Below are 26810 nucleotides of genomic sequence, written 5' to 3'. Positions count from 1 at the left end.
GATGGATGGCGGCTAACAGATTGAGGCTGAATCCTGACAAGACAGAAGTACTGTTTTTGGGGGACAGGGGGCGGGCAGGTGTGGGGGATTCCCTGGTCCTGAATGGGGTAACTGTGCCCCTGAAGGACCAGGTGCGCAGCCTGGGAGTCATTTTGGACTCACAGCTGTCCATGGAAGCACAGGTTAATTCTGTGTCCAGGGCAGCTGTTTACCAGCTCCACCTGGTACGCAGGCTAAGACCCTACCTGCCCGCAGACTGTCTTGCCAGAGTGGTGCATGCTCTAGTTATCTCCCGCTTAGACTACTGCAACGCGCTCTACGTGGGGCTACCTTTGAAGGTGACCCGGAAACTGCAATTAATCCAGAATGCGGCCGCTAGACTGGTGACTGGGAGTGGCCGCTGGGACCACATAACACCAGTTCTGAGAGATCTGCATTGGCTCCCAGTACGTTTCCGAGCACAATTCAAAGTGTTGGTGCTGACCTTTAAAGCCCTAAACGGCCTCGGTCCAGTATACCTGAAGGAGCGTCTCCACCCCCATCGTTCAGCCCGGACACTGAGATCCAGCGCCGAGGGCCTTCTGGCGGTTCCCTCATTGCGAGAAGTAAGGTTACAGGGAACCAGGCAGAGGGCCTTCTCGGTAGTGGCTCCTGCCCTGTGGAACGCCCTCCCAGCAGATGTCAAAGCAATAAACAACTATTTTACTTTTAAAAGTCATCTGAAGGCAGCCCTCTTTAGGGAAGTTTTTAATGTTTGATGCTGTACTGTTTTTAATATTCAGTTGGAAGCCGCCCAGAGTGGCTGGGGAAACCCAGCCAGATGGGCGGGGTATAAATAATAAATTATTATTATTATTATTATTATTATTATTATTATTATTATTATCATTATTATTATTTAACAATTTGAAAAATGAATTGAGAGAGAGGGGGAAATTCCAGAGCCCCCACAATGAAACAGGCCATTTCCAGTGTGGGGTTGTGGTTGGAGTGTCACACAGGTTTAAAGCCTGGCCACATCCGCATGGTACATTTAAAGCATTATTATACCAATTTTAACACTCATGGCTGTGAAAAAGAGGAGATGTTCAGGAGAGCCTCTTACATCCCCTTGTTTGCCCAGCTGCTGCACAACAGCCCTGCAGTGGAGCCAGACAGGTCTTATGATCCCGTGGCTGCTAACCACCACTCTCCTACTCACTCTTGTAACCCACGTGGGAGGGGACCAGGAATGCACCAAAGCAATTACTCTTTAAAAATGATCTGAGCCAGAATCCTGGGAGCTGGAGTTTGTTCAGGTTGCTGAGAGTTTAGGAGAGTCCTCCTTATCCCCTCAAACAACAATTCTCAGAGCGGTTTAACAATCAATCCTTCTTGCTAAGGAACTCTGGGAACTGTAGGTCTGTAAGGGAAACAGCGGTCTCCTAACAATACCCAGCACCCTATAATTCCCATGATTCTTTGGGGGAATGAGGTACACCAACAAATCTCTGATATTCCAGGGGTTCCAGACTCTTGGAAGGAGGGACAGCAGAAACTGTGGTGTTGTAATAATATATGGTTTATTTACACATACATACAACCTGATGGAGAGGATCATGGCCCCAACATGCCAAGAAGGCCTTGGTCACAGCCTTGGATTAAAGCAGAAATTGGGCATGGTTCTGTCTCTCACCTGCTTCTAGCTTCTACTTCACATGCATCAACTCTGCCTTTGTATTTCTAACTACTAGCAAATTGTGGGAGGCAGACCCATCCATTTGTTGTCTAGCACAGAGCCACTTCCTTTGCTACCTTAATGGTCCATACTTAGAGGACCACTAACTCGCCAGGTAGCTAGCCTGGCTATTCCAGGGATTGAATCCATGCTGGATCTAGGAATTAGAAGGGTCTGAGGCATACAGCCTTCACACACACCAAGAAACCCCTCATAATAGTATGATGCAGATATCGCTTGGATAAATGTCCTGGATGCCCTTGGACAAATTGTTATTTCTTAGCCTAAGGCTAAGCTATCTCACAGGGCTGTCATGTGAGAGAAAGAGCGCACAAGGTAACCATGTATGCTACTCTGAGCAACTCAGAGATGGGTGGGATAAAATAAAGTAAGTAAATACAAGCTTTTTGCCAGATTTGATGGACAGTGTTGCTAATATAAAATAGCTCTGCTGTATCCTAATAAATGAGTGAATCTCTCAGCCATGAGCTCAGATGAACCATACAAGGAACTTCAAAGCAGGAACAACTTAGTTCATCTTGATTTGAATATAAGCAGCTGATTACAGTTTCAGAAATGAATAACAGTTTCCCAAAATACAGGAGGTATCCGATAGTTCGGTAAAGGCAAAGATTGGGCCCTTTTCCTGAAAACAATCAATTGTCTTAGGAAAGCCATTTGGCATTGTGCCTCACAATTCATGGAGAACCTGGCAGAATGAGCAGCCACATTTATTCCACCATCCTGTTTAACATTTACCCCTCGTGCAAAAGTCAAATCAAGCAAGCAACCCTTTCTGCAACTTTCTAGAAATTGCTGGGTGCCCAGACATTCTAATTACATAGGAGACATTGTAAAAAGCTCTATTAACCTCTAATTTCCCATCTAAATAATACAAACAAAGGGGATTCCTAAACATGTGTGCAGTGAGTGACGATCTTCGCAGACACTATGTTGTTTGTGTAGAGACAGCGCAGCCACCTCACTAATTTATTACATGGTCTAAATAACATCTACCTAGCAAGTTCTGTAGAGAAGCTGCAGGGTCTCCAGTACTAATCAAAACACTAAAACGAGATCCTTGAGAACCACAATTCTTTCTCCAGTGAGCTCAGATATTGCATGTGAGGGCAAAAGTTTTGTGTAATGCTCTTGGCAGTGAGAACTCTCTCCACTGGGTACCTAAACCATAAGGCTGTGTATACACTGTACATTTAAAGCACATTCAGAGCACATTCTTTCCCTAAAAGAATTCAGGGCACTGTAATTTGCTAAAGTTGCTGGGAACTATAACTCTGCGAGGGGAGAAACATGCAAAACCAGGGTAAGAAAGAGAATTGAATGGAGTACACTGGAAACATGACTTATTCCACATGCCTCCATGGCATGATCACCATGTTTTAGTCCATGCCCAATGTAAATTTGGTGCTTTCCTGCAAAAGAACATGATGGTTGTGAAAAATTGAGGGAATCCATGCCCTGGTCTACGTTCTCTTGGGCATTTAGAATACATGCATGAATGACAGAGGAGGGAAGTTAATTTTAGAAGTTTAAGAATATATAATGCCATAAGATCAGTCTACATCCCAATCCCAAAGAAGGGCAGTGCCAAAGAATGCTCCAGCTACCGCACAATTGCACTCATTTCACACGCTAGCAAGGTTATGCTTAAAATTCTACAAGGAAGGCTCAAGCAGTATGTGGATCGAGAGCTCCCAGAAGTGCAAGCTGGATTTAGAAGAGGCAGAGGAACCAGAGACCAAATTGCAAACATGCGCTGGATTATGGAGAAAGCTAGAGAGTTCCAGAAAGACATCTACTTCTGCTTCATTGACTATGCAAAAGCCTTTGACTGTGTCGACAACAGCAAACTATGGCAAGTTCTTAAAGAAATGGGAGTGCCTGATCACCTCATCTGTCTCCTGAGAAATCTCTATGTGGGACAAGAAGCCACAGTTAGAACTGGATATGGAACAACTGATTGGTTCAAAATTGGGAAAGGAGTACGACAAGGCTGTATTTTGTCTCCCTGCTTATTTAACTTATATGCAGAATACATCATGCAAAAGGCTGGGCTGGATGAAACCCAAGCTGGAATTAAGATTGCCGGAAGAAATATCAACAACCTCAGATATGCAGATGACACAACCTTGATGGCAGAAAGTGAGGAGGAATTAAAGAACCTTTTAATGAGGGTGAAAGAGGAGAGCGCAAAATATGGTCTGAAGCTCAACATCAAAAAAACGAAGATCATGGCCACTGGGCCCATCACCTCCTGGCAAATAGAAGGGGAAGAAATGGAGGCAGTGAGGGATTTTACTTTCTTGGGCTCCATGATCACTGCAGATGGTGACAGCAGCCACGAAATTAAAAGACGCCTGCTTCTTGGGAGAAGGGCAATGACAGGCCTAGACAGCATCTTGAGAAGTAGAGACGTCACCTTGCCAACAAAGGTCCGTATAGTTAAAGCCATGGTTTTCCCAGTAGTGATGTATGGAAGTGAGAGCTGGACCATAAAGAAGGCTGATCACCGAAAAATTGATGCTTTTGAATTATGGTGCTGGAGAAGACTCTTGAGAGTCCCATGGACTGCAAGAAGATCAAACGCATCCATTCTTAAGGAAATCAGCCCTGAGTGCTCACTGGAAGGACAGATCATGAAGCTGAGGCTCCAGTACTTTGGCCACCTCATGAGAAGAGAAGACTCCCTGGAGAAGACACTGATGCTGGGAAAGATGGAGGGCACAAGGAGAAGGGGGCGACAGAGGACGAGATGGTTGGATAGTGTTTTCGAGGTTACCAGCATGAGTTTGACCAAACTGCGGGAGGTAGTGGAGGACAGAGGTGCCTGGCGTGCTCTGGTCCATGGGGTCACGAAGAGTCGGACACGACTAAACGACTAAACAACAACAACAACAACAATGCCATAAGAAGAGCCCCGTTGGATCTAGCCGAAAGTTCATCTAGTCTAGCTTCCTGTTATCACCATAGCCAACCATATGCCTATGGGAAGCCCACAAGCACGTCCTGGGTGAAACAGCACTCTTTCAACTTGCGATTCACAGCAACTGGTATTCAGAGGCACACTGCCTCTGACAGGGGAGGTCATCATGTTACAAATGAGAGAAAAGAAGGCTGGATTAACAGAGCTGAACAGTGGTACCTTGGTTTACGAACAGCCCTGTTAACGAACTATTCAGTTTACGTACTCCTCAAAACTGGAAGTAGTGTTTGTGAACTTTACCTCAGTCTATGAACGGAAGCCGAACGGTGGAAGGGCACTGGCGATAGGAGGCCTCATTAGGGAAAGTGCACCTCAGTTTAAGAACTGTTTCGGTTTAAGAATGGACTTCAGGAACGGATTAAGTTCTTAAACCCAGGTACCACTGTATTCAAAAACCACTGACCAGTGTTCTAACGAGATTTATCTTGTACATTTGCACTCATAACACATGTCTTTTGAAATCAGGAATCACTGCTTGGATTCCTACCTCTACTCCCAGTATTACGGTTGCTGAAAACTATAATGTTTTCCTCAATTTATATTGTTCTACTCCATGTGGGTTGGTTTTATATACTGTATTTTTGCAACGATGCGAGCTGTTTTTATAATTGTATTTTGTATTGCTGCCACATGCCCTGAGACCTTATGGTGAAGGGAAGGTAAGAGAATTTCTAAATAAATAATTGGCTTTCGCCCATCTGCTGTATACTGTATTCATTTAGTGTATAACAGTCTTTATTGCACTGCCTTCTGAAGGGGTGTTTGTTTCAATAAATACAACCTGACTGTAACATTTTGCTTTTTAAGGTGTTGATCTGGTTGCACTTTTTATAGACTAGCCACAGCTCAAAACTTATCACTCAGCTCCATCTGGCTATATCAGGAGAGGAGAGATGGCAAGGCCTCCCTTCACCAGCCTGGATGGAAGTATTTGGCCCTTTCTCTCCCACAACTGTCTCCATCTGCCTGGCTGCATCAGAGGCCTGACAACAAGGCTCACATACACAAACCCCAACTTGGCTGGGGCCAGCTGCCAATTGGGTCTTCCCCTCCCAGAACTGTTTCTTGCAATGAAACCTTCCACTTGGTCTTCATGTGTTATGTGGGTTCATTACTCCACAGGTGGTCATCTTCCTCTTCCCTATCTATTCATTCCGCTTGTTGGCACTGTGTCTCATTCCAAGACATTATTTCAAAGTGCAAACTATTTTGAGTGGTTTAACTGAAAGGTGGCATATAAATGTAGCATATTTAGAAATTAGTTGTCTGGATAGGCTGTGGGTGAAGTGTGTGCTGTGGAAAGGTAGGGATGCACTTCATTGGCCTTGAGTCTTCATGCCTGTAGATTTACATGCATATCTCCCTCAGCCAATGAAGCGAGATGAACGCTGCAACCCCAGAGTCGGCTACAACTGGACCTAATGGCCAGGGGTCCCTTTACCTTTACCTTTTATACTAGGGGCAAGATGCTCCTGTCCCCTACACAGAAATTTGCAACTAGAGACACAGGGGAGAGGTTTGAAACCTGAACAACTGCAGTGCACATCAAATATATTTTGAAATGGCATCTACCCCCCAAACCAGGGGTAGACAAGGTGGTGCCATTCAGATATTGTTGGGAGGAAATTGGACTTCCAATTTCTCATCAGCTCTTGTCAGCAGGGGCAATGACCAGGGACGAAGAGAGTCCAACAACATCTGGAGGGTACTAGGTAGGTATGAGAGAGACAAAAACATGGACCAAATATTTTTGTGGGGGTGGATTTCAACTTGAACAACTTTTAAGAGTACCTCCAAGCACCCACACATATGATGTTAGAATTTTCAGTGATCTTATAGATTGGGTTAAGGAACCTCAAGCCCAGGGGTAAATGTCATCTTCCTGGCCTCTTCACCTTGCTCCCAGGACTCTCCCCAGCCCATGCCCCTCCCACCCTCGCTCTCACAAGGCAACCCCTCACTGGCTCTGATCCACATCTTCCTTGGGTGCCTTTGCCTGGCTAGAATGTGTCTGTGAACTGGGATATTGCCTCTTGCTTGACTGGATGAAGGGGTGTGTGTGTGTGTGTGTGTGTGTGTGTGTGTGTGTTTGTGTGTGTTTGTGTTTGTGTGTGTGCGCACACTGTGATTTCTCAATGGCCAGAATGTAGCCAAATGTAAAAAGATACACAGCTCTGCTCACTTTTGCCTTTGGCCACACCAACCAGTGGAAAAGTTATGCTATAGATTCTGACTGACTAAACCAAAGTACAAGATTCACAGCTTTATTGTAGGAAAGAGCAGTTATTAGGAAAGATCTATAAGACTATGCAGACATTTACCTCCACGAGCAAACTGTACTAAGCTGCTGGTGTGTGGGCTCTCCGCGCAGTCAGCAACCCTACATAACTGGAATACCAGATCACACAAGAGCCTAAAAGCAACAGCTTGGACGAGGAGTGAGAAGTGCTGGTTGAGTCCATCTTGCCCACATCCCTACCAGAGGAGCAAGACCCAGCCCCTGATCTTGAGCCTGGAAATCAAGATCCCAGAACCTCTTGCTCCCTAAGTCCTGCTCATCAGTGCAGAGAACATAAGAGGCAGTAAGTCATAAAAAAGCATCAAAGTGCCAGGCCTCAGACCTGAGGGCAGTACCTTAGAATCTCCATTCCATGGGGATGGAGTATTTGGGAGTGTACTTAGGTCTGAAGTGCTGAAGGATATAAGCCATTGAGGAAGTTCCCTCTACCTAGTGATCTGTCCATGGTCCTGCAAATCTTATATCCTGCTCTCTTGTTTCTCCAGAACCCATTCTGTACTGTATTGGCTGCCTGTGAATATCTGCACAGTGGACTGTCTCTTTCACTGATCTAGATTCTCACCATTGCCTCAGGCCAATATTCTGTCTTCTGGGGCATCCATGGACTGTGCTGCTTCAGAACAGGACATTAGGTCTTCAGTATTAGCATGTACACATAAACTTTTCAGCAGAGATACAATTAGGAACTAAAAGCCTCAGAGAAAAATGGTATGAGCATGCACAGGGTGCATCAGCTTCACTCAGTGTGGAAACTCTACATTTAATAAGATGATTCCACAACAGGTAGCTTTTGTATAAACAGTGGTACCTTGGTTCTTGAATGGCTTAGTTGTCAAACAAATCGGAACCCGAACGCTGCAAACCCAGAAGTAAGTGTTCTGGTTTGTGAACGTTTTTCTGAAGCCAAACATCTGACATGGCTTCTACTTGACTGCAGGAAGTTCCTGCAGCCAATCGGAAGCTGCGCCTTGGTTTTCGAATGGTTTCAGGAGTCGAGCAGACTTCCGGAGTGGATTAAGTTTGAGAACCAGGGTACCACTGTACTTATAATCATCACACAGTAGAAGAGGCTGCTGGATAAGGTCAACGGCCCATCTAGTCCAGCAAACTGTTCTCACAATAACCAACTAAACACACAGGAGCATTATTAAAACCTAAGGGGGGGAAACAGGAATGCAATCCCTTCATACATCTCTCAAATCTAGACACACACACAAACCCTGCATTTCCAATACCATATAAATGTTGAAAGCTGCAACACATGCAGAAACCACCCACCACTTCTCCCAATCCCACTTTCACAAAAATGCAAACGATTAAGTAAAAATTAGATATTACAGAAATATAGCTACACTTTGCTCACCATTGCTCTCTCTGAACAATTTTAAAAAATAATAAACCTAGCCACTTAAACTAACAACCACTCCCTTCTCCTGGCTAGCTACCAATAATGTGCCTTGAGGTGTGGCCTTCAAGGAAACAATTCCAAGCATGCTTGGACTATTTTTCAATGTAGCCCTATTAGATCTATACTGAGGAATACAATGGAACAGAATTGGAAGAAGGGGGAACCTTCACTACTCTGGCTGGAAAACTGGCAGCCCTAGCACTCCATTTTTACATGGTTTTTCTGCCCAGGGTCACATGGGAGGAACTTCTTTGCCATAGCTATATTATTGGATTAGGATTGGCTGAGTGCTGCAGAGACCTGATTGGCCAGAGGACAGTGGATTGACAAAAATGTTTGCAGAATGTCTCTGCATTCAAATAGAGGCATAATATGTGTGGGAGAGGAAGAGAGTGTGACTTTTGAGATTTAGGGGGGAATTAAAAAAACCTGCTTGACATTCTCCTTGCAAAGTCTGTGCTCCATTAGAGCAAAGGGGACACTGCCCCATTAAACTCAATCTACCCTCCTTCAGTCAATGTCCATCTGCCTGCCTTCTTTCTAACAAGCAATCTAGTGGGTGGCACTGCTTACCAGCTTCCTCCTCTTGTAGACTTCAGCAGGGAGGAGGATGGGCACAAACCTAGAATTAGTTAGCTCTGCCTTTGGCTCCACCTACATTTGGTCTGTGAGTAATGCTTTGGCATCAGCTTCTCTGAGAGATCACTGCTTCTGTATGTAGAATCCACCACACACACAAATTCTGAGGTGAGATGGGTGGCTAGTGGGGACAGGAGCTTCTCCGTGATGGGGCCTGTAATTTGGAATGTCCTCCCCAGGCCTATTAGTCAGATTTCTACATGGTTTTATCTTTCAGGCATCAGTGTGATTTGTCCAAGCTTTGGGAGGGCTTGTTCCATGAGTTTCTAGCTATAACCAATTGGCACTGGAATCACAGAACCATAGAATTGTTGAGTAACAAAAGTGATTGAGGTCCTTCCCTTAATCTAGGCAACTGTGTGTGCTTGTGTTTGTGTGTGTGTGTGTGTATGAAAGTACTGTGGTTTCCTGGATGTGATGCTTTTAGAATAAAAGTGTTCCCACTTACATTTCCCAACTGGCTTCTCCATTTTCACATCATATTCCTTGCAAAAAGTAGACATCAAATGAGAGGAAGTGTGAGAGGGGAGGATACTCATGCTCTCTTCTCCACTGGCATCTTAAAAAGAAATCACACGCCCCACCCAATCTTCTCCCCCTGGTCCTGATGCCTGCAACAGAGTTTCCTCACCTTGATAGACTCTTCTCCATTTTTAAAGCTGTGCTACTGCTCTCAGCAAGCTCAGCAACTTCCCCTCCTTTCAGTTGCTGCCTCCTCTGGCTTGCTCACCCACTCCTTCCCCCCAGCTACAAATCTCCTAGTGCCAGAGTGGGCAGGGGACAAGAGGCTGTTGCTGTTGAGAGAACAATTGCCGGCAGCATTTCTTGCGGCTGAGATGGGAATCCCACTCAGCAACAGCCAGGGATCCAGGGAGCAAAGCTCCGGAGAGAGTAGGAAATGGATTGCGGCTCCGACTCCTGGGGGAGAAAGGGCACCTTTGATCTCCAGCCTGCTAAAATATTTGCAGTGCTTTCCCTCCCTCAGCCATTTCTCAAAGAGAAATCCTGAAGCAGTTACGTTATATAGTCATCCTCCCCTCACCCGCACACAGAGCACTTGGAGGGCGTTTGGACTCTCTGCCTGTTGAGCCCTTGAAAGTCACTCTTGCTATCTAATCTGCACATGCTGTGGGCGTTGGAGCAGTTGCACCGCGACAAAGCTGCATCACCCCCTCCACACACACTGTCAGTCGACAGTGATCTTGCTAGACACCCTGAGAGCGCTGCTGGAAGGCACGGTAAAAAAAATAAAAATGGTACAAACTAACTGCATGTGCACACAGAGACACACAGATAAGCCGCAAATAGCAGGCAGGTGACCCCGTCAACTACAGGGCCTCCGATTTCTGAGAGAATGTTCAATAAGATATCAAGGGGAAATGCCAAAATACTTCCTACTTCGACAAGCCGATAGTGATCTGTGGTCAGCTGCTGCTGCTGCTGAACATGCCTGGTTCGTTGGTCTGCTTTTAAAAAACATTGTTTCAACCAGCAGAATAAGCGTCTTGGCCTAAAGTGAGGTTCTTTAAGAAACGGAAGCAAACGACCTTTTGCCATGTTCAGTTTGTGCAGTAAAAGCAAACTCCACACTTCTGCTGTTGGGGCATATCTGGGACAGTCATCTTTTCGGGATCAGAATATATGTTCCAAATATAAAAAGCACAGCCCACAGGTACAGTCTCATGACTCCCTTTATATTCTCACAATGCACAGCAGTCAGGTTTGAGCAGACCTCAAAAAGGGGAGGGGGGAAGCACAGAAAACATTTTCATGCTTTTTCAAAAGTGTGCAATAGTTTCCTCTTCTGCACTGCAAACCTAGTAATCAGTCTCAGGTTCTTCCCTGAACTTCCTCTTTCTTCCAAGCCTGCCTTAAACTATTTATGTTTGCTTTTTAATTTTTTTACAGGGTAGCCTGCAGCTAGTATAGACTGGGACTTATTATCAGTGCATGGAATGAAGAGGTTCTTATGTTTATGCCCAATAGTTTTGCACCCTGGTAGTAAAGAAACTTTCTCAGATTACATAAAAGAGAATAAAAAAAAGCAAGAACAGCCTTGAACTGCAAGCAATAGGGTGGAAGACAAAAGGAAGTACTTCCTTAAACACTTCACATCAGGGGTCCAGAAATTTTTTTGGTTGGCAGATCAGATTGTTTTCTCTCCAAATCTGCCAGGTGAGTGGGCCTGCTCAGTCACTTTTGTTCATGAAGATTTTGTGTGTGTTGTGAGCCTTCATGAAGAGTACCCAGAATTGGGGGAACAGAGCCTTTTGCTCAGAGTTGTGGCCAGAGAAGCAGCACACTTGAGTTTTCCATCTTGTTTCTGCAGAAGTGAATCAGTGACAGAGGGCATTGATATAGCAGCTGGGCATTTGGGGAGGGGGAGACATCAGCTGAAACAAGCTATAGTTTATTTGGGCATCTGCAAGAACAATCCTTGCTCATTGGACAAACTGTGGTTTGATCAAACTCTGGCTCAGCATTACACCCAAATGTAGCCTTGCTGCTCTCTTGTAGCTTAGCTTGGTGGAGCTGGTTGGGGTTTTTATTATTAGTATTCCTTCTGCCCAGAGCACTTATGATCACAGGCTCTTCTCTTAGTGTTTCGCTGATGGCTGGCTGAGCCACAAAGCATAATGTTTTTGACATAGACCAGAAACAGAAGCTCTGGTGCTCAAGACCATAGACTACTAGAAAGCATTTCCTCTTGATAAGCCGACTCTTTGCTGCCAGCATTCTTCTCAAGCACCCGTGACGTAACATGTAAGGCAGCCTTTCTGGGTACAGCAGATGAGCAGGCAACCAGTGGGAAATCCCCCGAGGCTAGGCTATTTTGGAAATGTTTTGATTATAGATTCAGTTTCTCAGCCTGGTCACGATTATGCAGGATGGCAGCATGTACATAGCAGGGATTTTCCTCACCAAGAGAAAGGGTTGTGGGATCCCAGCAGGAAGCAAGCAGCTCCCTGCCTGCTCTAGTTCCTTCCAAATAACAAGAGTGTTGCAATGGCCCCGGCTGTGGAGGAAGGAATCAAGGGGAGTTCATGCAACTCTGCTGTAAATCTTTCGGCCCGGCCAGCCATAATGCACATCAGCTGAATTTTGCATGATGCTCCAAAATCCTTTCCCAGTACCAGTAATTCGATCTCCTGTCTACACATGAGAGGTGGAGGGGGTAACCTTGCTGTGTTGGAATTCATTTTCCATTTCAGCAAGAAGGCAGTCTGCAGTCTCCAAAGGTTTAAAACAGGGGTGGGGAAGCTTTTCCAGCTTGAGGGTTACATAACTTTCTGGGAAATCTTTCTTTGAGAGGGGAGGGACAGGACAGACCTACCAGTGGTAGGTGGGGCCAGGGGCAAAAGTGAAACAAATGTAAACACTACCTTTGTCCAGTAGTCCAGTTTATACACCCACATTCTCTGTATCCTCCATCTAGACAAGAATAATTATTAAAGGGCACATTCCAGGCAGGCAAAAACACTTGGGAAAGGGGGCAAGCAGGGCCAGTGAAGGGTGTGCCCTGAGGGCCAAATAGAGAGGCATGGAGGGCTGCATTCAGCCCCTGGGTTCTAGGTTCCCTTGATAAAAGAAATAAAGGTAAAGGTAAAGGACTCTTGGACAGTTAAGTCCAGTCAAAGGTGGGTATGGGGTGAGGCACTCCCCTTGCTTCAGGCCAGGGGAGCCGGCGTTTGTCCACAGACAGTTTTATGGGTCATGTGGCCAGCATGACTAAACCGCTTCTGGCGCAACAGGACACCATGACAAGTGCCAGAGCGCACAGAAATGCAGCTTACCTTCCCGCCACAGTAGTACCTATTTATCTACTTGCACTAGTGTGCTTTCGAACTGCTAGGTTGGCAGAAATAAAACTGAATAAGGTTAAGCAAGAAACAGATGAACTCTGACATCCTTTGATGATTCTGTCTTCTCCTGTCAATATCACCTACTGAAAGTCTTCTCTATTACCTATCAGTTCTACACCTAAGGTGATCTGCTCTAACTTAAGGTGCTGTATCTGTGGCATTACTCCTCCTTTGCAAGAGATACTGTAAACTGCCTCGTGGTCTTTGGATTAAGGTTGGTATATAAATTTTATAAACAAACCAACAAATGTTGGGATCAAAAAACCATTGAACTGATAAACTCTCTTTCCCTGGTGCCCTACTTTCTACTCACCATTTGGAAGTGTCTATCCTGGTACAACTCCTGCACAAACATCAAGAGTCTCTCACAGAGACCTTTCAGAGGAGGAATTATGCTGATTTTGCCACAGCAGACTTAACACAGAGTTTTGTGGTATCTTGGTTTGTTTCCATCACCAATGCCAACCTGTCCCTGAGCAACCACCACAGCAAACTCCATTGTGTTCACCACCTCCCAGGCATGATTGCAATTCGTTTTGTCCCTGCTAATCCAGTGCCTCCAGCTAGCAAAATAGCTCACCTCCTCTTTTGACTTCACTGGGCACTCAATCACGTTATCACAGATGAACGCACACGGTCCCTATTATGGTTCTGGCAAGCCCTGTTGATGCTGCTACAAATCAAGGGCCGACTCTCTTCCATCTATCGTCTCCGCATAAATGGGCAGACAGAACAGATGATCCAAATACTGGTACAACACCTCTGCAGTTGGTATAGGAAATGGCCAAGATCAGGGCTCAGGAGCACATTTGCAAACTATAGACACTATTGCAGACGTCACAACCAAGCACACACCAAAATCTATTATACTGGCTACAATAGACTCTCTCTTTAAAGACTAATTTCATGCCAGGGGTGGGGGAAGAAGACCCTATGGGTGCCAGTGAAAGTATTGGTTGGTGCAAATGCACTCATGCTGGTCCACAGTAACATCTGCCATGCTTCCATCAAACACAATTGTTTCGACCCTAACTTCCTTGTTCTTTCTTATCTACACTTTGCAGCAGCTGCACTATGTCCCTGCAGACTCAAACTACCTCTTCACTAAAACAGTTCTGGAATGAGCTCCACTATCAGCTAGATATCCCCAAGACAACTACAAGAATCACACCAGGGGAGGGGAGGGTTGGCTCTATTAGGTCCACCTAAAGACTCAATGACCTTCCATCAGCCCAGAGAGCCATCCTATTGCTTCATGCTCTGTTGCTGAATGGAGTGAGCGGAGCTGCTGGATTCTCCACTGACACAAAAGAACAATCTTGATGGCAGGTGTGTGGACTGTGCACAGTAAATGAGAAGCAAAGGCATCTATATTCTCCAAATCTAGCTCTAGTATTCTCTCAGTGCCAGGGAAAGGGAGCTGATGAGCAGCTCTCAAAGAAATCCACAGCTTTCCCAGGGCTTCCAAGATAAATCTTTTGTTCTCCAGAGGGACACAAATTTGGAAGAGCTAAGGCTGGAGACTTTGGTGTTTAGGACCCCACTTACACCTGGCATTCTTTTTGCTGGCCGTATCAAAGTGAAGAGGGCCCCCTGCAGCCCTGATCTTTGCACAGAGAGACAAACCAGGTCCCTTTCGAAAACTGTAGCTGCCCCGAGAACAGTCAGTGTTCAGGCTCTGACGTAAGAGAAGAAGGTGTGAAGCTGGAGTCTGGGCTTTCCCTCTTAACTAAATTTAGGATTGCCCAATCAATTCCTGCATGAAGTATCCCAGGCAATTGCAGGATAATTTTATTTGAAAGCATTTTGTGCATACTGATGTCAATACCACCAGCGCTCGGAGGAGAAAGCACACATTTAACCAGCAGCTTCTCCTTCTGATTTCTGCCATTCGTTCATATTACTTTTTACCACCTGGAATGACACAGCTCCCAGCCCCCACACCTTCAGAAGCATTAGTATATCATTAAATCAAAGGGAGGGTTATTAAACATAGATTTATCCTTTTGGAACCATCCACCCCAATGAGAATCAAATGCCAGCACACAATATGCATTCTGGAAAAGTAAAGGCAAAGAGTTTGATATTAAAAAAAGCAGTTCTTTGTATTTATGTAAGGCCCTCTAGACAGATTGTGTGGGGTTGTGGGTTTTTTGCAATTGTATTCTGCAACATGTTCAGCAAATAAAAGCAAAATTCAGTGCAAAGAAGGAGCACCATGAATTACTGCTGATGGATCAAGGGCGATACAAATACTAGGATAAGTACACTCACTTCATCTTCCTGCCATGGAGATCCTTGTCCATTTCTTTCTTTTTGAGACTAGATAAACCCTCGGTTTCTTTCACTCAGCCTATGTGCTTACAGGGTCATCTGCACAAAGCCTGCTACAGATTAGTATAAATGGATTAAGCAGCAGATTGAATTAGATTCCAGCCCCACCTTGACTTGTAAATGCTGAAGAACTAAATGCATCTAACTTGCTTCAGCTGTTCACACAGCTGCTTCTAAAATGACCAAGCTACATGTTACAACTGGCTGGCTGTATCTTGTTGGGGGTTTTTTGTTTCTTTGTTTTTAAATCAAAACCAGCCTCTAGAATGGTGGGAAGGGTAAAAAAACTGTGCAAGACTTTTGCTTCCAGACATTTTTTGACTGCGGGGAGGAACGATACAGGTCCTGCTATCTTTCTTGTATGACACATTGTAAATCTTTGATTTAGTCTGAGGTGCGAGAAAACTGCCTTTGATGGAAGAAAAAACCCACCAGGTTCATTAGATTGCCAGCTATTCCTAAATGTGGTCCTTTTCCTATGAAGGAAGATGGTAGTGACTGTAGATGTTTGCTTAGACCTTCCTCTCTACAATGAGGCAAGGAGCTGTTGTCATTTCTAATTAACAGTGAAACAATGGAGCATTCCCCTTGATTTTCCATCCGCTCCTAGCACAACAGTCCTTCACACTGTGATTGATAATACACAGTGAATTGGGAAGCTAATATGGACAAATTAGAAAGAGAATGTGCTGCTCCATATGCTGGAATAACAAGATCCCACCCCCCACAAATTTTCCTATTCATGCTGCTTTTGACTGGGAATTGTCTTAGTTGCATTCTGGTGGTGTTAGAGTAGCTTCACCCTGAACCAGTTATCTATCTAAACGGGATACTCTTGCATAAACCAGAGCCAATCTCCCATAGTGGTTAGAGTTTTGAAATCAGGCTACATACATACTAACCTGCAGTAGTTTTCCTCCATAATTGTTCATGCTCATCCCCAACATCCTGCTTTTAAGCTAGATTGATTCTAGATCCTGACATTCACAAGGGCGGGTGGTTAGGTGATACATATTTGAAAACCCTCCTCTTAGGTTATCCACACCTTTTCATTCCTGCGCATGCTCCTGATGTAGGAAGGAAGTAATGATTGCATTCTTGGTATACACCCACCCACAATGTCACTGGGCAGGTGTGGATACATCTGGTATTGCCAGGACAGTCTACATCTGTTTTCAAAAGGAGATAATGCAGATTCTTTTTGCAATGAGCTATTCTCTTCGGAATGAAACCAGTTTCTCGGGAAGCACTTTTCAGGGGTGAAAATATGCAAATAATCTAGATTGCGCGTGGTGTACATGGAACATAGGTAGAGGTAAAGGAACCCTGACTGTTAGGTCCAGTCGCGGACGACTCTGTAGTTGCGGTGCTCATCTCGCTCTACTGGCCAAGGGAGCCAGCGTACAGCTTCCAGGTCATGTGGCCAGCATGACTAAGCCGCTTCTGGCAAACCAGAGCAGCGCACGGAAAGGCCGTTTACCTTCCCACCAGGGTGGTACCTATTTATCTACTTACACTTTGACGTGCTTTCGAACTGCCAGGTTGGCAGAAGCAGAGACCGAGCAATGGGAGCTCACCCTGTCACGGGGATTCGAACCGCCGACCTTCTGATCGGCAAGCCCTAGGCTCTGTGGTTTAGAATTGCAGAGCTGGAAGGGACCACAAGGGTCCTCTAGTCCAATCTCCTGCATTGCAGGAATCTTTTGCCCAATGTGCAGCTCAAATGCACCCTGAGATTAAAAGACTCATGCTCTACCAGAAGAGTGGAGGCTGGTCCATTTGGAAAAGTGGAGCATTGCCCCACCAGCCTCAGCCTGCCCTCACCCAGGCTCCACCTACTTACCTACTTATTTACTTACTTACAACCAGTATAGAGGGGTGGCTGTCATCTTCCTCTGCCTTGTTCTCAGTGCTACCCTTATAGTGCTACCTTTATAGAACTTGGCAGGGAGGAGGAAGGGGACAAAATTAGAATGAGTTGGCTACTATTTGGGCTCCCTGGCTTCTGCCTCACCAGCCTTGATGGGTGCCGGCCATCACTGATGTGTGTGTGGGGGGGGGGGACCAAGCACTGTGTCTCCAGTGATTCTATAATAATATATTTTTATAGAACTCATCTTACAAACTTCTTGTGCGGATGAAAGGGGGAGGACCACCTGTGTTGCCTCAGACTCACGGAAGAAAGGCAGGAAACAAATAAATGAGAGAAATTTACGGAGCCCTATCTTACTTTTCAGAAAGCACCTCAGGTGCTCATGGTGATCTCTGATATATCTAACCCAGGAAAAAGAGGGTAGTTGTTACAGCAGCAAGTTTTGAAAGGCAAAATAAAAATCCACATACCCAGTCACAGGATCTGTGTGCTAATAGCAGAATCAGAAAGGTCCAGCTTGACTTTGATCCCACGGTGAGACTGGAAATTGAACAACACAAAGAGAAATATTTAATATGAGCATGTTTTGATAACAAGATGTATAAACGTAAAAGTATAGTCATGCTGCTTCTCCTTTTACAACACTGCAAAAATATGGCTCTTTGCCCCTCCACTGGCTCAACAAAAACTCTGCTCCACAGCCTTGCTTTGACTACTGCAGCCTGCTCTTCTCTTGGCCCACTAACCTCTGTCAAAATAGAACTTAGCAGTGGCGTAGCATGGGGGGTGCAGGGGGGGCCGGCCGCACCGGGAACAACATCTGGGGGTTAGGGTTAGGGGGTGCAAATCCACGGGTTAGGGGGCGCAAATCCACAGGTTAGGGGGCGCAAATTACTTGCCTTGCCCCAGGTGCTGACAACCCACGCTACGCCACTGGAACTTAGCAGTCCAAATCACTCGTGTCCTCATGTTGCTTTGATCACATCAGATCTCTCCTTAAATACCCACATTGGCTTCCAATCCAGTGCACAGATTCTTTGTCTTTGCAGTGGTACCTGGGGTTACATACGCTTCAGGTTACAGACTCCGCTAACCCAGAAATAGTACCTCGGGTTAAGAACTTTGCTTCAGGATGAGAACAGAAATTGTGCTCCAGCGGCGTGGCGGCAGCAGGAGGCCCCATTAGCTAAAGTGGTACCTCAGGTTAAGAACAGTTTCAGGTTAAGAACGGACCTCCGGAACGAATTAAGTACGGTACTTAACCCGAGGTACCACTGTACTGTGAAAGCCCCCTCTGCTCTTACATCCCAAGGCAGTCATATTCATCATGGCTACAAATTAGTTCTGACTACCCAGAATATTGACATGTAACATGGTTGTGACTTTCAATGTGCAATGAGAGTGATGTCTTTTTCCTACAGCATGCAAGCCTTCATCCTTCTGCATAAGTCTCTTTCCAGGGATTAAAGGAGCAGTGGTCCCCCATCACTGGTCCTGCCCTCCCCAAGGCTGTACAGCTCCAAAGTCCATTTCCCTAACATCAACAAACTGAGAATAGCTAACTAAGAAGAGCACAGACCTTTTCTCAGATGTAGACCTCTACAACCATAGGTTTCTCCTCTGACATCCACGCACAACTCTTAGATATGGGGGCAGCAGGGAGTCAATGCCAGGGAGCAGGTGGCCCCACTTTTCCTGTAATCCTATGAATCCCCTTCATGATATTAATGAATGAAGGGGCCTGTAATCTCTCTTTCTTCCTATCAGAAAACTGCTTTTGTCTAACAAATTTGGGAAAACTGCAAAAACAAAATGGGATCCACCAGCTGCTCAGTACTGTTACACATTCTTTATACTAATTGTAGGCTAGGAATCTGTGACAAAGTCTTGTAGGTACATTTGGTACAAGATCAGGAATGTTCGGGGGGGGGGGGGAGGGAATGTATTTGCAATCTCACCAAATATTGAAGGAACATGATGTAGTTCTTTGTCAACATCCATGCTGTCAGAGTTGCTTCAAGATCCTAGCTCACAGAGGATCACGCTAGCCAACGGTCATTAAGTAAAAGTCTTTATTGAGTTACAGTTTCCATTCTCAAGCTGCTGCGTGCAACTCTACGTCTAGTAGCTAGATCGGCGAAGCTCCGTCTGAATCTCCGCCCCTTGTACACCAACTTAGTATCCTAGCCCTGCTCCACCTTTTCCGCCTGACTGTTCTTCTCTGGGTCCCTCTGCCCCCCTGGGTCTCTTCCTTCCGGGATTCTTCTGACGCTGACCCCCCGGACCCTCCTGTCTCCTTGCGCCGGGCTTTAGGACCCGGCTCCCTTTCCGGGCTGCCTACTGCGCCGCCTTCCTGTGCATTTGAACTTGGCGCGCGCGCCCAACCTTCCACCTTCCGTCTAACCGTCTCTTCGCTCCCAGATGGAGGTGTGGCCACCCCTGACTCGTGCCCTCCCTCCTGTTGTGAGCTGCCAGCGCTTGCCCCCTGGCTCCCTTCCTCTTCCCTGTTCTCTGGCGGTGACGCTGGTCCCGATCTCCAACTGCTCTCCTCTGAGTCCCCTCTGGCTCTATCTTCCTGGGGTGCCCCCCTAAACTCCCCCCTTGCCTTGGCCACTGGTGCTCCTTTCTGTGAATCCTCCGATTCACTGGAAAGACTCGGAGATCTCGGGTCGTCGTCATCACTCATCTTTTCTTCTGCCTCCTCCCCTTCGCTCTCTGTTTCCTCCCTTGCCCTTGCCTCTGCTCCTGAACCCCTGACATCCATCCCCCCCTCGAAGCCCCCCACTCCCCCTTCCCCTCCTTCCGGTGCTGGAGCTGGGTGCTGCTGTGTCAAGGGGACGAATGTCGGGTATCGTTCGCTTCCCGTAGCGGGCCTCCATCCGAAGTCTTCCGGTTCTTCCTCCCTGCTCTCGTCGACGACGGTCACCTCTGCTTCCATCTCTGTGCCGCCATGCTCGAAACCTGGGTCGTCCCCGAAAACGTCCATGTCCGTCTCTCCCTCACTTCCTCCTGGCGGCGTTGCTCGTCCTGGACCTTCTTGCCACTTCCTGCGCCACTGCTCCTCTGGTCTGTCGTCCCACCAATACGAGGGTTCTGAGGCAGATCCTGAGGGTGACCCCTCCGGGGAACGGACGTCTCGTGTCGGGTCCTCGTCCGAGTCGAACCCCCGGAACGTGCTGGCCGAAAGCGTGGGCGTGAAAAGCCAGTCGTCGAAAAAGTCTGCTGGCATCGGTCTATGTGGGAAGAGGGCATGAAACTCGTCTTTGAGCAGAGGTTCGTCCAAGGCGTAGCCCGGCACCCAGCTGTTCGCGCTGGCCGGGGTGCCCTCCTTGGCGAGAAAGTATTCTACCCCTTCTTCCCCCCATCTGGAGTCCAAATTTTCTGTGACTTCGTTGATGCGCTCCTTCTGTGCCACTCCTGCGTGCCCTGTTCTGTCTCTGACCGGACTCGGCGCCGTTCCGGGTTCCTGAAACCTGTGCGGTGCCCTGTAGGGAGTGAGCACCGATCTGTGGAACACCGGATGCATTCTGGAACCCTCTGGAAGCGCCAGCCTGAAGGCCACCGGGTTGACCTGCTCTTCGACTTGATAGGGCCCCAGTTGCTTATGCCCTAGTTTCTTCTTGGCCAACGACCTGGCCGGCACTGCGTGGGCTGCTAACCAGACCCAGTCTCCCACGTGGAGCTCTTCGCCAACCCTTCTGCGTTTGTCCGCTTGTACCTTGTATGCGTGCTTGGCCAGCTCCAGGTGGCGCCTCAGCTGATCGTGGACTTCCTGCAGTTCCGGCGCGAACGCATCTGCCGTCTGCGGCTCCCCCTCCCCCAGCCTTTCCAGTCCCGGGAAGGTTCTGGGGTGCCTCCCGTTGTTGGCGAAGAACGGCGTGACCCCCGTGGACACGTGCTTCGTGTTGTTGTAGGCGAACTCGGCGAGCGGCAGGTAATCCACCCACGTCGCAGGCTGTTGATTTGCATAACACCTCAAGTACTGCTGCATGATGGCATTGACCCGCTCCGCTTGCCCGTTGGTCTGCGGGTGTCTCGCCGACGCCAGGTTGATCTTGACGTTCAGGAAGCCCATCAGCCTCTGCCAGAAATTCGAGATGAACTGCCGCCCCCGGTCGGACAGAATAGACCGTGGCAGACCGTGAACCTTGAACACGTGGTCTATGAACAGTTTGGCGGTTTGTTCCGCCGTGGCCACCTTCGCACACGGAATGAAATGTGCCATCTTGGAGAACAAGTCCACCACCACCAGCACTGCCGTCTTGCCCCTCGAGCTGGGCAGATCCGTGACAAAGTCCAGGGCCACTCTCTCCCAAGGTTCGACCGGAGTTTGCAGCGGTTCCAACAGTCCGGCCGGCGGTCTAAGCACTGGCTTCGCCCTCTGGCAGGTGTCGCACCTCGCCACGTAGTCCGCGACCTCCCCTCTCATTCCAGGCCACCAGAAATCCCTGGCGACTAATTCCACCGTCTTCTCCTTGCCGAAGTGCCCTGCAGTGGGCGCGTCGTGCAGCTGCTGCAGCACCTTGGCGCGAAGTTCGTCTCCCGGCACGTAGATGGCCCCTTTACGGATGAGCAATCCATCTCTTAGCTGGAAACCGTCGGCCGCTGCCTTGCCCCTTTGCACCTCTGCCATCTTTGCTTGCGCGAAGGAGTCCCCCTGCAACGCTCGTCGCACCGCCTCCAGATCCACGGTTGCCGCGGCGCACGCCCACACTGTTGGTGCGAAGATGTGCATGGCGGCCGCTGGCGTTGCGTCCTCCAGATACTGTGGCTTGCGAGAGAGAGCGTCCGCCATGATGTTGGTGTCCCCCGGGACATACTCTATTCGGAAGTCGAAGTTCGCAAAGAACTCAGCCCAACGTATCTGCCTTTGGTTCAGGAACTGTGCCGTGCGCCAGTGCTCTAGGTTCTTGTGGTCCGTGCAAACCTGCACCGTGTGCTTGGCGCCGATCAGAAAGTGCCTCCACGCCTTGAACGCTGCATGAATGGCCAGCAACTCCCTGTCCCATATGGTGTAGTTCTGCTCGGACTTGCTGAGCTTCCTGGAGTAAAACGCTCCCGGTCGCCACACCCCCTGCGGGTCTTTCTGCAGCAGGACCGCCCCCACGGCTCTGTCCGAGGCGTCTGTCTCCACCCTCATCGGCTTGCTGGGGTTGACATGAAGCAGCTGCTCTTCCGACGCGAAGAGACGCTTGAGTGCCTGAAAGGACTGTTCCGCCTGCTGTGTCCAAATGAACTTCTTTTTCTTGGAGCTAAGCGTGTCAGTGATGGCCGCCGTCTGCATAGCGAAGCCCTTGATAAACTTGCGATAGAAGTTCGCAAAGCCGACAAACCGTTGGACCTCCTTCCGGTTGCGCGGGCTCTTCCAATCCAACACCGCTCGAACCTTGGCGCTGTCCATGGCGAGCCCCTTGTCAGACAGCTTGTAGCCCAGAAAATCCACCTCCGTCACGTCAAATTGGCACTTCTCCAGCTTGGCGTAGAGCCTATGTTGCTTTAGCCTGTTCAGCACTTCCTTGACGTGTTTGTCATGCTCCTGTTGCGACTCCGAAAAGATCAGGATGTCATCTAAGAAACAGACGCACGTCTTGTAGAGAAGTCCCGCCAACACGTGATGCATGAATGCTTGAAAAACGTGGGAGCCATTTTGCAATCCAAAAGGCATAACTCTATATTCGTAGGTCCCCAGTGGCGTGAACATGGCTGTTTTCCACTCATCTCCCTCCCGCATGCGAATGAGGTTGTACGCCCCTCGCAGGTCCAACTTGGTGAACACTCTGCCCTTCCGCACCTTTGCGAGGAGGTCGTCAATTCGGGGCATGGGGAAGTCCGACGGCTTAGTCACACTGTTCAAGATCCTGTAATCCACTACAAGTCTCTTTTGGGGCGTATCCCGCTTCTTAACGAAGAACACCGGGCTGCCTCCCGCCGCCTCGGACTCTCGGATGAAACCGCGCTCCAAATTATGATCTATGAACTCTTTGAGTTCTTGCAGTTCGTCCTCTGACATGGAATACAGTCTCCCCTTAGGCAGCGCCGCTCCTGGCAGCAGGTCAATCTTGCAGTCATATGGCCTGTGAGGGGGTAGCCTGTCTGCCTCCTTCTCGCAGAAAACTTCCAAAAATTCTGCGTACTTGTGGGGAATCGCTTGCAGCGTGCCTAGCAGCAGCTGTGACTCTTCTTCCTCTCCTTCCTGCCTGGGCACGATGCAGTGTTCAGCACAAAAGGAAGAGCCGAAGGTCAGCTGCCTCTGGTACCAAGCCAGCGTTGGGCTGTGCTTGTCCAGCCAACTCATGCCCAACACAATGGGCGTGTCCGACAATTGAGTGACGTTGAAGCTGATGACTTCTTTGTGATTCCCAAGTCGCATCACCATTGGTGGCGTCTGCTGCACCACTTGCCCCCCTAGCAGCTCCCTGCCATCCACCGTGACAACCTGCAGGGGCAGTGTGGCCGGCAGCAACTGTATAGCATGCTTGTTGACAAAGTCCTGCCCTATAAAGTCCGCATTGCTGCCTGAGTCAATGGTGATTGGCACGTCCATGGTGATGCCATTGGGCAGCTGGAGCGATGCGGTGAGCCTCACTACTGGTTTGGGCGGGAGGGGGTTCACGGGCTGTAAAATCTCTGGGGACTGCATCATTAATACGTCTGGCTGGGCCCCAGTGCCTCTTCCTCCAGCCAGACTGCGTCGTTTCCCTGCTGTGGTTCTCCTTGCTGCGTTGCTGCAGTCGCCATTGCTGAGGCTGCAGTGAGCTTGCGGAGCCTCTGGGGACACTCTTTCGCCATATGCCCTGGCTCCTCACAGACGTAACACTTCCTGTTCCCTCTAGGAGGCTTCGCTTTCACTGCTGCTGGTGCTAGGGCTCTGGTTGCTGACTGAGCCCTGGCACCTCCAACCTCCATCGGTTCAGCTCCTCCTCCTGGCGGAGGCGTGGATTGCGTACGTGCTGCTTCTCTGGGAAAGAAGGAGGAGCCCCTGGCTGGTTCGCGCCCTCCACGCCCTTCGTCCCTGCTCCACAGACGTCCTTCCAGCCGTACCCCCACTGCCAGCGCCCTCTGCACGACCTCCTGGGTGGTCCGGGGTCTCTCCCCCCTCGCAATTTCATCTTTCACAGAGCTGTTTAATCCCTCCCAGAACAGGTCTCTTACAGGAGTCGCATCTCTGTCCCATTCTAGGGCACTGGCCAAGGCGAAAAAGCGGGCATGGTACTGCCGTACGCTGGCCCTTCCCTGCTTCAGTCCATGAATCTGTTGCCGAGCAAGATCCACGTCAATGCTTGATAAAAAACACCCATCCATCGCTTTAATAAAGGCATTCGCATTTTGGAGCACCGGATCGTTATCCCTCCACAAATTGCGCAGCCATGCCCTGGCATCCCCATGCAAATAGGACATGATGAATCCCACTTTCTCCTGCTCATCTCTAAAATCTTTATTCAGCAGTTGCAGTGCACACAGCACGTCTGCTCTAAAATTGGGATACTGTTGCAGGTTCCCATCGAAGTGAGAGACCAGACCGCCTGTGCGTCTCCCCAAACCAATCCCCTCTGGTTTGGGTGTCTGTTGCCCTTGCTTCGTAAGCACTTCCAACCTGACCTGGAGATCCCTGTAGGCGGCAGCTGCGTCCTCCTCTCTCTTCCTGGATGCGAGAGCCTCGGCATTCAGCTGTGACACTGCTTCTCTGAGTTCCGCTATTTGCTGTTCAGCCGTCATGTCGGCTGCCGTTCGTGAGCTCGCTAATGGGCACCTGCTTCTCTCCTCTCCTCGAGGCTGTATATGCCCACAATTCTTGGAGACGGAGCTTACTGTCAGAGTTGCTTCAAGATCCTAGCTCACAGAGGATCACGCTAGCCAACGGTCATTAAGTAAAAGTCTTTATTGAGTTACAGTTTCCATTCTCAAGCTGCTGCGTGCAACTCTACGTCTAGTAGCTAGATCGGCGAAGCTCCGTCTGAATCTCCGCCCCTTGTACACCAACTTAGTATCCTAGCCCTGCTCCACCTTTTCCGCCTGACTGTTCTTCTCTGGGTCCCTCTGCCCCCCTGGGTCTCTTCCTTCCGGGATTCTTCTGACGCTGACCCCCCGGACCCTCCTGTCTCCTTGCGCCGGGCTTTAGGACCCGGCTCCCTTTCCGGGCTGCCTACTGCGCCGCCTTCCTGTGCATTTGAACTTGGCGCGCGCGCCCAACCTTCCACCTTCCGTCTAACCGTCTCTTCGCTCCCAGATGGAGGTGTGGCCACCCCTGACTCGTGCCCTCCCTCCTGTTGTGAGCTGCCAGCGCTTGCCCCCTGGCTCCCTTCCTCTTCCCTGTTCTCTGGCGGTGACGCTGGTCCCGATCTCCAACTGCTCTCCTCTGAGTCCCCTCTGGCTCTATCTTCCTGGGGTGCCCCCCTAAACTCCCCCCTTGCCTTGGCCACTGGTACTCCTTTCTGTGAATCCTCCGATTCACTGGAAAGACTCGGAGATCTCGGGTCGTCGTCATCACTCATCTTTTCTTCTGCCTCCTCCCCTTCGCTCTCTGTTTCCTCCCTTGCCCTTGCCTCTGCTCCTGAACCCCTGACACATGCTATCAAATATTATTGCACTGTTTTCTCAGAAAGTATCTGGGCAGAAGAAAATCAAAAAGGGACAATTGGATCAGATTTGCCAGAGTAGCACAGGGCACTATCAAATGATTGTGCAATGCCTTCCACAGTGCAAGTTAAGAGTTCTCTGAATTCATTCTTTCTATTAGGGATATGAAAAATGTTGCAAGATATTATTATTGTTATTATTTTCATATGAAATCTCAAAATTCAAGAGAGAAATAATAGAAAGTGATTATAAATTATCATCAAAAATGTATAATATATTGTTGGAATGGGAGACAAAGGATGAAGAGGTCAAATGTGTAATGATAAAATGGACAAAAGATGTGGGACATAATATACAGATGGCAGACTGGGAAAGATTATGGAGAAATGATATAAAATTCATGGCATGTACGGCACTTAAGGAGAACTATATGAAAATGATGTATAGATGGTATTTAACACCGGTTAAACTATCAAAAATGTACAAAACAAAAGATAATAAGTGTTGGAAATGTAAAGAGGCAGAAGGTACATTTTACCATATGTGGTGGCAATGTAAGGTTATAAAAAGCTTTTGGGAAATGATCTATAATGAATTGGAAAAAAATGTTTAAAATAACCTTTGTTAAAAAAACTGGAAGCTTTCTTAATAGCTTTCTTAATAATTGGAACGGATATACTGAAAGAATATAAAAGTTTATGTACGCAACAACAGCCGCACGGACATTGATAACCCAATGCTGGAAAGAAGAACTAGTCCCAACTAAAGAAGATTGGCAACGTAAACTAATGGAATATGCTGAAATGGCTAAATTAACTGGAAGGCTGAGAAATGAAGAGGACAACAAATATAAAAAATAATGGGAAATGTTTATTGCATATTTACAAAAGCACTGTAAAGTTAAAACAATAGCAGGGTTTTTAAAAAACACTTGTAATGTAATGTTAATGACAAGGTTTGAAATTGGAAATATTTAAAGATAAGAAAATTATAGACATGTACAACATAAGAAAACACAAAAGAACTGGGGGAGGGAATGGAGGGAAGTCAAGGGATCGGAGGAATCCCAAAATATGGATTTAATATGGTATGAAAA

At 47.9% G+C, this 26810-nt stretch overlaps 1 protein-coding gene across 6 annotated transcripts in view; it reads right to left on the bottom strand.

The window, feature by feature from the left end:
• Window positions 1-26810, bottom strand: part of DGKG (diacylglycerol kinase gamma) — a 184857-nt gene that overhangs the window by 90294 nt on the left and 67753 nt on the right. For all 6 annotated transcript variants that reach the window (XM_077930029.1, XM_077930028.1, XM_077930032.1 and 3 more), the window contains exon 2: window positions 17608-17677. The gene's annotated coding sequence lies outside the window, so the exon portion shown is untranslated. The remainder of the gene's footprint in view (window positions 1-17607; window positions 17678-26810) is intronic.

Source organism: Podarcis muralis, chromosome 6, assembly GCF_964188315.1.
Source record: "Podarcis muralis chromosome 6, rPodMur119.hap1.1, whole genome shotgun sequence".
In the NCBI taxonomy this organism is placed as follows: domain Eukaryota; kingdom Metazoa; phylum Chordata; class Lepidosauria; order Squamata; family Lacertidae; genus Podarcis; species Podarcis muralis.
This window is presented reverse-complemented; position numbering and strand designations above follow the sequence as displayed.